The sequence below is a fragment of the Papaver somniferum genome, chromosome 1 (assembly GCF_003573695.1).
Source record: "Papaver somniferum cultivar HN1 chromosome 1, ASM357369v1, whole genome shotgun sequence".
Taxonomy (NCBI): Eukaryota; Viridiplantae; Streptophyta; class Magnoliopsida; order Ranunculales; family Papaveraceae; genus Papaver; species Papaver somniferum.
The window spans coordinates 101,995,491-102,006,975 of record NC_039358.1 but is presented as its reverse complement, the minus strand read 5'-3'; positions in this window follow the sequence as shown (position 1 = coordinate 102,006,975).

The following is an 11,485-nucleotide window of genomic DNA, read 5'->3' as shown; positions in this document are numbered from 1 at the left end:
GCAAGGTTTATCCAACCCTTTGCATATTGTTTCTTCTCCTTTACCTCTTATTGGTTTGAATGTATGTGCTTCGAGAATATTGTTGAATGACTTTGTTTCTCGATTTCCGTCATTAAAAACATTTGATTCTCATACTAGGCAAGTTTGCAAAGAAGAAACCATTGAAGTTCCCGAATTCTATGTTTTTTATCCACTTCCGAGTGTAGAAAGGACTAAGTGTGGGGGAAACTTCAATAAAGTGATAGCTTCTATATTTATATTTTGTGCTAATGATTTTGTGAAGCTGTTATTTGAATTATAGATTGTTATTTGGAAGGATTACCAAATTTTCAGATTGTTGGTGTACGGACGATAACAATAACATCGGGCTTTGACGATGTTAAATCAAGCGCTTCATGGGAGGCAACCCATCGGTTTTGTATCTCTATCCCTTTTGTTTTTATTTTATTAGTTTTTCATATCTTGCATTCCCATCTTAGATTTTACAAGTCCTATATCTATAATGAAAGTTTTGACGAAACTATTTTCGTCAGAAAAATTCTGACTGCGTACTTGTTACGAAAATATCTCTCGAGACTTTATACGAAGTCCGATTTGAGTGGTTGACCCCAACTTTTAAATAGGACAGATTCACCTTTCGTTTCCAAAAAGAAAATAGATTATCTTGCTCTCTTGATTCTCTGGGCTTTTGATAATAAAAGAGATTAAATTGTAATTCTAATCATGTATGCAGGCACATGCTTAAGATTGAAGATGAGTTCCTTGAACAATATCTTTCTCTCATTGATTATTTCTCCAATTTACTTTGCTTGTGATTTACTTTTATTGCTTACATAAAAATCATAAATCCCCCCCAATTGGTTACTTTAGGAAATTGAATACATAATAACTACAATTGCCTCTCTGTGGAAACAAACTCTTTCTTATCATATACTTTAGGAAAGTGAAATTATTTTTGACGCAAACGACATCGATCAAATTTTGGCGCCGTTGACGGGGAGGCAGCGGGTTGTTATTTGTTTTTGGTTTCTTATTTTTGTTTTAGTTTTTCTTATTTCTGGTTTTTGACATAGTTTTGAGACCTCTTGTTTTATGTACCAATTTCTATGGAAGCAGCATATTGGAACAATAGATACGGTTTACAGACTGTGATAAAACGGTTTAGTCACATCTAAAACAGATCAAAATGATGGCAGTTTGCCTAACTACATCATGTCAGAAGAGGATGAGAAACCATCTTCTACATCTACTGATGATCAGACGAAATCTTGTCCAAAGGAAACTTTGAACCGATTCCGTGAACGTGATCTTAAGAAATACAACTTTCAGTCTCTTGATAGGAAACTTATACTTCTTCAAAATACAGTGGTAAAGATATTGAAAGAAGTTTCTTGTCTTAAAAAACTGAAAGATCATTCCTCAGTAGAAAGACAGAATATACCACTATCCGATAAGATCAACTCAAAAGAATCAGAAGATAGAGTTGATAATCGCTTCTGGAAAAAGATTCTTCCTTACCAATATCGAAACAATTCTTGTTTTGTTGAAGAACGATTCCAGAAGGAAGGGAAAAAGAGAATCTCTGCCAAAGGAAACAATCAGGAATTTTCCATAATTGTTTCAGATAATGACGCTGATGCGAATCATAAGGAAATTCTTAGCATGAGAAAATCTTATGAAAATCTCATTGACAGAATTAAAAAAGATTTATCTATCTCTAAAAATTCTCACATCAGTACACCTTCTCCACATGATCATATATCGAGAGTTAGAAAAGATCATTATTCTGGGAGAAAATATTTTGGGCGGAAATTCCCAAGGAGAAACATGAACTATGGTTCTGATACTCGCTCTAAGCTAGAAAAAGCTTACTCCGATACAACTTAGTTGTATCGAAATTGTGCACTCTCATCCTCTTCCGTGCTCTTAATTATGGATGAGAAAAGCACAATAAAATGAAGAGCACATTTTTGTGTGTGTTTGTTTATCAGAAAAATCTGTAACATTCTATGATGATTGCGAATCCATGTCTGTCTAAAAATTGTTCATGTTTAACATGATCTTCCAAAAATAGGTTTTATTTAGAATTTTCTAATTTTAATAAACCTTCCAGCATGAGAAGTTCGGACAAAGGAAATAGAATATATTCTTTTATATTTTCGAAATTTCCTGATATCTTTTTCGGTCCAAAAGTTGACTCTTCTTAACGAGAAACTATCTCTTGCTTATATTCTGAAACCCTGATTAATCCCTATTTAAATAATCGAGCATGCCTCCAGTAAATCGCATGTGTCTCAAAGGCTAATAAGGAGGAAGCTCAAAAGGTTAAGGATTGTCAAGGAATCAATACACAAAGGAAGAAGAAAAACATATCAAAAATCATGTCTGGTTATGATTTTGATAGTTCAGTTGGATCACAAGATGAGTCATGTCTCTTGGTTTACAATTTACAAGATCCAACCAAAACCAAGTGGATTCGTTCTGATAGTAAGATTGACTACATCCAAGGTTTTGAAGAACTAAGAACCAACCTCGTAATGACGGTTCTAAATCAAGATTGGCTCAAAGATAAAATTGAGGAGACAAAAGTGATCTTGCTGATATGAAGGTTCGGGTTGAAAAAGTTGAGAAACAAGAAGTCTCTTGACACATGCTTCAAAAGTTTGAACACTGAAGAAACACTCAATGAACAACAAGAGCACCACTAGAGATTAAGTTATATGCTGTAATACTTAATCAAGAAAAATAGACATCATTTTTTGATTTCTTTCAATAATTATATAAGGTCTATTTTGAATAAAACTATCGTATTATTTATGTAAAATTATTATTTTATAATTTTTCTTGTGATAGTTTTTGATTACATAGCCTGTGCTTGAATGCTTTATTTTATTGCTATGTATGTTTATGGGATGTTTGATTTCATTTTTCATAACCTTAATATTCGATCTCATATGTGTGAACCCTTATGGTTTGGGTGACTTTTTGGTTTAGCAGGATTAAGTTCTAGCCCATGTTGGTAGGATTTATCAAAGGATCATAAGGGGTTCCGATTGAAACAATATGTGAAAAGGTCACAATATGTTGAATCGTTTGGTTTAGCATAAAAGCATATGTGTTTCGGGGTTTCAACTTTTGCATTGCAATAATTAAAACCGGTTTTCAACCTTTCTCTGGTAAAGGTTGCTCTTTGTTGTTGTTCTTTTCTTTTGCGAGAGGATGACAACATAACGGGGGAGAGTTCTAATGTGAAATTGCGCTTAATGACATATCTTTAGGGGGTGAAGAGGATGCGGAATCTAAGGTAACGAATTTTTTAGTTAATTGTTTTCATGTTTAAGAAAAGCCTGATTTTATTTCATATATTTATTGCTTTTGCTAAACAAAATTCCGGTACAATTGATATTTTATTCCATTGCTTGTGCATGGATGTGTGTGATTCAATTGTTCCCGGTTAAGAAAAACTATTGTTATCTTGCTTTATTGTTTGGTATCAATTGTTTAGTCTTACGAAACTACGGTGCAATTGCAGTACTTTAATGTCTATGTTGTTTCAATAGCTTCCGGTTGAGGTAAATAATTATGCAAGTTGATTTATTTGGCTTGTATGAATTGTTTATGGCTTACAAAAGAAAAGGTTTTCAGGATGAATTGTTTAGTCCAATTCGATTCCGGATAAGAGAAATTAAGTTAATACTGATCTTAGATAGAATTATCAAAGTGGAGGTTTCGGTTATTCAAGTCTAATCGAATGCCTTAACAAGAAATACTAGTTAACTAACCTAGTACTTGTCTTGTTTAAAAGTGAAAGGTTTAAGTTATTGATGAGAATAACTAGAACCTGATGAGAAAAATAAAGTTAATTATGATCTTTATTTTGGTCTTATTGAACAAGCGATTGTATTTTCGCAATCGGTTTAGCAAATGAACTAAGGTGCTTAGTCGATTTTTGGTTTGCTAAACTATTAGGGAAAATTCCTTCGGGCAATTTTTTCCTTGGTAACATATCAAAACAAAATTACTTTGTAGTTTCGGTTTTGATATTGGTTATCAAAAATGGTGTGTGGAACCCCCGTGCTTAACTCTTATAGGTTTTGCAAGTCTCTTTGTAAGATTTGCAAGATCCTTTCGGTTTGTCCTTTATTTGCTCATACCTTTGTCATTTTGTGACAAAAAGGGGGAGAAATATATGGAGTAAACAAGTAATATTGATATTGAATTGTATTGATTTGGTATCACTAAGGAAAGGACAATGGTGCTTAAACGTTATATCTAACGAAAGAGTAAAGCATAGACTAAGGGGGAGTAACATATCATATGATGATGGAAATAAGAAAGATGTGAAGATTGAAAATCTACCTATCTTACCTTTAGGGGAGTATTAGCTTTGTTATTATAATGTCAACAACGCATTTAAAGGATTGAATGTATACAGGTTATTGTGCTGTTGAATTTGGGAATCAAGCGTATGTGTAATGAATTCTTGTAATTTGTTTATCCATATGATGTAAGAGTTTTGTCACTAAAATTGACAAAGGGGGAGATTGTTAGAGCATAGCTCGGTTGAACCCACCAAGCGTTGGTATGTCAAGTTTGGTTGTCATATTTTAGTGAAACCAAAACTCATTTAAAGAGTCGCTTGATTATTTACTAGAGTCAACTTCGTATAGGTTAGCTTGAAAGTATTAGGATATGAGACTTACAAGTATTACGTGAAGGCTTGAAGAAGTAAGGAGCTACAACGACGATATCATCCTTCCACTTGAGGTTAGTAATATTTGACTTGAACTGTTTCATTCCGTAACGTATCTTTCAAGTCGTGCATATTGAAAACATAACTGTGAAGCTGTGAATGATTATACTCTAGTTAGACATAGTATTAAGGAATTACAATACGAAGTATAACGTCTATCTTTTGAACTTTGTATATAAGACATCGACATAATCGTATGAATGCTATCGTGATTATGTATGGGTATGGGTTCATATTTCGTCCTACGAAATAATGTTTTACATTTGTTTAAAGGAAGTAAATTCATAAACTTGTTTTGTGAATCGAAAGGGAAATCACTAGGCTTATTGGTATTGTTATTCATCACAAATATTTTGAATTACAAATATGTGTGTTTAGTATAACCGCTCATAACTTGTTTATGTATCTTGGTAAAACTATTCACAAGGCCTGACTTTTGTATTGGTATGACTTTTATTAGTGAAACCGATCTTAAGTAATCACCTAAGATGGTAAGATCAATATCTTGAATTTGGTGTGACTAAATACTATCCATTGGGTAACCGATCCTAGTAAGAGGTGTGACCGATCACAAGAGAGTGTGTAATCGATCCTTGTAAGAGGTTTAACAAATTTTTGTAAGTTGGTGTAACCGATCCTATAACTTGGTCAACCGATCACAAGTTTTACCATAAGAAGTGGTAACCGATCCTAGTACTTAGTTAGCCATTTTATGGTAACTAGTGTAACCGATCCTAGTATCCACTTGGAGGTAGAACCGAAACTTTATGTTGACGTAGAACCGTGAAACCCACTAATGGTGATTTGATAGGATAATCAATCACATAGTTCTTGGAAGTCAGATGAACCAATTCTAAACTTGTTTGGAAGTGTGACAAATCAGTTCCAAGATTGTAAATATGAAAAAGTATTTACAAAGTAAAGATGTCGACATACTTTGAACATGTGCAGTAACTCTTATCTTTTATTGTTCAAATATATTCCTTAATAGCTAAAGGAGAATCCCGGATCGAAATAAATTGAGAATCATTTAATTAAGGTTTTTAGTTTTTATATGCTTTTAATTTCCAGCAATTAAAATGCATATCTTTAGAAAATAAAAATTCATAATGTGCATTTACTAGTTGGAGATTTTCTACTGAAATTTCGGTCATTAATTGGGCAGAGCATTTCCAGGAATTATGAAAACCGATTTTGGCTTTATTGCATATCTTTGAGAATATTCGGTTTTGGAAATTCCTTGGTGTCCATACTTCCTTGTTTATAAATATTGAAGTTTGCATTTCGAGCAAACTAATCCTCAGAGCCAGCAAAACTACCTATTTGTGTTGTTACTGGTGGAGTTGCCTATTCGGAGAGGAAAGAAACCTAATTAGGCGAAATCTCTTACAGCTGCTCAGTTTAAGGCTTTTTTGGGATTGAAAGCTCTATTAGTACCGTTGGTGGGAAACTAGATAATTGCAGTTTATTATTAGTTTTCGATTGATTTGATTGATTAACAGTGGTTCAAATTTGATTGCACCTAGTTTGTTTATGCTTGAGAATCTTCACTTCTGATATAAGATTCACTCAAACTAGATCGAAGTTTCGACGGGGACTTTAGATTGTTTGTAGATCTAAAGACGTCTTGTGATAATCCATTGTTAACAGACTCTGTTCTGTGTGTGATTGATCACATGAGATTCAAGTTGTTTGTGTGCAGATGTTTATTGAAGATCAAAGAAGATTTGAAGACAAGGAAGATATTTGGGTTCATAATCTTTAGTGTGCACAAAACTTGTTTCGGCTGGAAAAGGATCCAACTATAATCGGTTTATCTTTGTGATAGATTGGATTGATTAGTTGAGTAGATCGGCGTCAATACAATTCTTTGTGACTAAAAGTATTGATTGTATAATCTTAACAATTACTTTGGTAGTTGTTAAAAAGATAGATCTAAGGACCTGACAAAGGAGTTTATTGGGATAAAAGGAAGAGCCTTTTGTCAAACTCATATCACTTGGTTGAAAAGAGTTGTTACCGAACAGATTTGTTGTTCCTTTACTGTTTGGAATACGAACCAAAGGAATTGTTCCAAGTGCGTGACTTATTGCAAGTTGGAGGCGCAGGGATACAAACGGAACTAGGTGAACTATAAGTTTAGTTGCTTGATCTCAACTATACGAAGTTCCTATAGATTTTGTATAGCGGTTTAATCCTAAGAGTATTCAGTTCTGGACAAGGGAAAGTACTTTGATATACTTCAGTTAGTCTATTAATTAGATTTCTGTTAGAGATTGTTAACTAACATAATCTTGAATTACTGTTAATTTTCGATGGTGATATATGTGTATCCGTTAATAGAATTGTTATTGAGATTTCTTTCAAATCGCTGGTTTTAAATCTTCTCTGAGTCATGTATGTCCAAGATTGTTACAAATCAATGGTATTAATCAAGTGCATCCAATAAAGCTATCCAATGACACTAGTAAGCAATATGTTGAAAGAAATACAAAAATAAAAATCATTATTAATTGTATCCAAACTTGTTACCTCTACTTTAAAGTTCAAATGCACATAATTGAAGTCACGGGTTGATTCCAACATAATCATTGTTACTGGAGTATGTACTACGAAATTGCTTGGCTGCGAAATTGCTTAAAAGTTAGAGTATGAATAATTTTTCTTTTAAATTTTGTAAAACTGATTCAAAAAGTAAATGTAAGTGTTTATAAAATAAAATATTTAAAAATAGAGAAAAAAATTTATAAATTACATGGCCTTCAAAATTTATAGGAGGTCAGTTGATGCTCAAACGTCTACCAAAAAATCATGAGAAAGTTTTCTCACTCCAAAGAGAGTATAATACTCACCTAAGAATCGAAAATGGAAGCCTGAAAACTATAAGATTGCTTAGGAGTTAATCGAGCTTAGGCTAAGTTATTTTTCATTTAAATCCCCTTTCTTCGTTTCAGGTTTCCAACCTAAATCACCACATTAACTTTTTGTATAAGTACAAATAATAACATTTAAGAATCCGAGTTAGGCAGATGTCACTGTGGTACAGTGATAAAGTTGTTGGGTGATGATATCAACGACCTGAATTCGAAACTCATCAGCATCGGATGGGAGAATTTTTCTTTCTTTTTTTCCTAGCTACCCGGGATTATAGGTAGTAGACCTCTTCGAGGCTTATACTTTAATATATCCTTAGGCCTTTGACCCAATTTTTTTTTAAAAGAACATCTAATTTAAACATTTAGTTGTGATAAAATGTCATCTGGAGATAGATTTAAGAGGCTAATGTCTTGGCAGTATAACCTTTACTTGATCAATTATTGACTAATGATGGCGTCTTGCATTTGTGTACATGATATAATTCTTACTTTGACATTTTTCTTCAAAGTAAGAACGTTACTATCTAATAAGGAATTGGTAAACACTCAATTAACATTAATGGTAACCCTCACGGATACATCACCCCTACGAGAGACATTCGACAGGGAGATCCTCCATCTTCTTATATTTTTTATAATATGTGTAGAAATCCTTTCGATAAACTAGGCAGTTTGGAAGCTCAAAATCTTGTAAGAGAGATAAATATTTCTCAAAAAGCTCCACCTATATTGCATTTGATGTATGCCGACGACCTCCTAATCACTTACAAAGCATCCCGTGAAAGCAATTATCACCTCAAGAGACTACTTCAATCCTACATCTCTTCAGTAGGCCAAGAAATCAACACAGCAAAATCAACAATAATTCACCATCCAAGACTGCAACAACATCAGTTGGACGCTATTCAAAAATTCTTTGACATGCCAGCTTCGTTAACCCCACCAATATACTCGGGAGTACATTTCAAACACGGGAGAACCTCTAGTCACATTTTCTATCCATTGCTTCAACGTTTGGCGATAAAGACTCAAGGATGGATGACCAGGTGCCTTAATCAAGCAGGAAAGTTAGTACTCAATAAAACTTCATTGATACCTACCTCAAATCATCTTATGCAAACACAGTTATTCCCCACCCATATATATATATACAGACATATCGGATAGCTAGGAATTTCTTTTGGGGTCATGATTCATCAGTCAATAAACTCCACCCATTAGGATGGACCAAACTAAAAAACCCGAGCAAAAAGAGGTCTCGGCATAAGGAAAAGTAGCCATCACAATAAAGCCTTGCTCGTGAAGAGAATCTAGAACATACACGACCACCCTAATTCTATTTGCACCAGATTATACAATGAGAAATATTTGCAAAATCAACCGATTATCCAAGAAAACACACTGATTCCTTCCTCCTCCAGCCAACAATGGAAACAAATGGTGTCCTTCATACCGACCCTATAACAGCTCATCTTCCATCGCATTGGTAACGGTTTAGACACACCTATACAAGCAAATCGGATACCTCAATCTCAAAACCTTGACCCGGCCCAATGCTACCCAATCCAATCTGTAGCTGACCTCATTGACCCTTTCACCCATATCTGGAATCATGAACAACTGAACCACCTCCAACCTGTTATTGTCCAACACATCATAAACATCCACCTTCCCCTAGACACGCCTCCAGATAAGATCCTCTGGCCACACTCAAAGTTTGGAAAATACACCACTACCACCAGGTATAATTGTCTAACACAACAAGACAACCATCCATTACCACTTAAACCCCCTCCCACCCACCAAATTCTTGTGGAACTTACCATGTCCACCAAAAATTCAGCTTTTCTTGTGGAAATCTATAAATGAAGATCTTCCGACTTTTTCCATTCTACACCATATCAACCTCACCAATTCCAACCAATGACCCCGGTGCAACGCCGAACCAAAAATAGCGGAGCACATGCTTATTCACTGCCAAATAGCAACAACTGCATGGAACAACCTGTTATCTCGCCTATTAACAAACCAAACCAACCTCAACTCCCATATCAGTATAAACAATCAAACTACCATTTCACAAATTTTGTAAGACGCTAGACATACCCCATCTATATCAGCTTTCTGTTTTCTTTTCTGGAACCTCTGGACGTCCATAAATGAATTGGTGTTCAAACAACACCATGTACCCCTGGACAACATCCTGGCACAGACCTTGAGGCAACAACAAGAATTTGAATTGGCGAAAAAGGTTTTTTCCCCGGTTTTACCTGGCGACCCACCATCCAGGGACACTCCAACAAATATCAGAGAAATAACAACGATATTAACATGTTGGACCAGACCCGAACCGAATTGGATAAATATCAACACGGATGGGACTGCTAAGGGACATCCAGGAATGGCGGGAGCAGGTTTTATTTCCAGGGATTCGAGTGCTCAAACTGTGATGGCTCTCGCAGCCTCTAGGAATAACTACAACGCTAATAACCGAAATGTGGGCAACTCTCTTCGCATCAAGGACAACAACGGAGAGACAATGGACAAAAGTTATCTTTGAAACGGAGTCGGAAAATTTGACGTGCTTCCTAAAAACGGAGATCGAAGCTCCGTGGTATATTGCAGAAATCATTGCCGAAATTAAATAGAGAATGCACCGAATTGCTCATTGTGCTATACAAACACAACATATAAGGGAATCAAGTAGCAGATGGTCTGGCAAACCATGCAGCAGACGGAAGCCAAGCATGAAACTTATTAACAATAATATGGGACCAGGCAATCTCACATTTTATCAACCAAATTCTATCAGATGACTCTATGGATACAAGATACCCACATGTAATAACTAGCTAGGCATGTTCTTTCCGTTTCTCATGCTTCACAACAACAACAACAACAACAAAATACTGACTGTGGATCAGGTCAAATAAAATGTAACAAAGCAGGAGCAACACCACCGGCAACACTAGCGGAATTCATAATAGGTCTAGGTAGTTAAATCGTCTATGATGTTAGTCTTGTGTATGGATATAACTTACCCATGATCGTTGAAGGTATGGGTCAATCGGGTAGTACTGGTGTTACAACGGGATGTGTCACCGTTTTAAATCGGCAATGTCCAACAGAGTTCAAAGTTGTCCCTGTATTATCACTTTCATCTCTAAACAAGACTATTTTCTCATGATTTTTATCCTTAATGTATTCATATATGATGTAGGCATTCATATCATATACTCCCTCCATTTCTGAAAAAATGTTACTTTCACTTTTTTAATTTGGTCTATTTTTAGGCTAAAATAAAAAAAAATGAATGTACATTTTTTCCAGAAACGGAGGTAGTATCAAAGAAACGGTAGGAGATTTGTGTATTCTATCATACTATAAAAAGTAATATAAAAAATACTTAACTAGCATTTAACATTAATTGGAATATACAAGTTTTCCCGTTAGTATCTACATTTACACGAGAGATTTAAAAAGAAAAATTAGAAAAAATAATAAAAAAACTAAGGAAGAAGACATGAACCGGGTATGCAGTGGAGAGATAAATTAGATACATCACCCGTCGGTCTTGTCTATTCGACCGCAATTGGCAAGAATGAAAGTTCAAGCAATTGAAGGTCTGCTGTTACTGCACCAAACACCGCCAATTTGAAAAACCAAGTGTCCTACAATTTGAAATATTTGCCAAAAGCATGCTCTGATTGGGTTTGCTACGTAAATACGCCACAATGAAAAACATGCAGCTTTATTATGTATCTTCCTTCTTACCCTCCCAACCCAACTCTGATTTGGGCTTCCAAGTATCATCGCCGACTGAAGATACGCCGAAGCTGCCTGTTTAACCAATTGG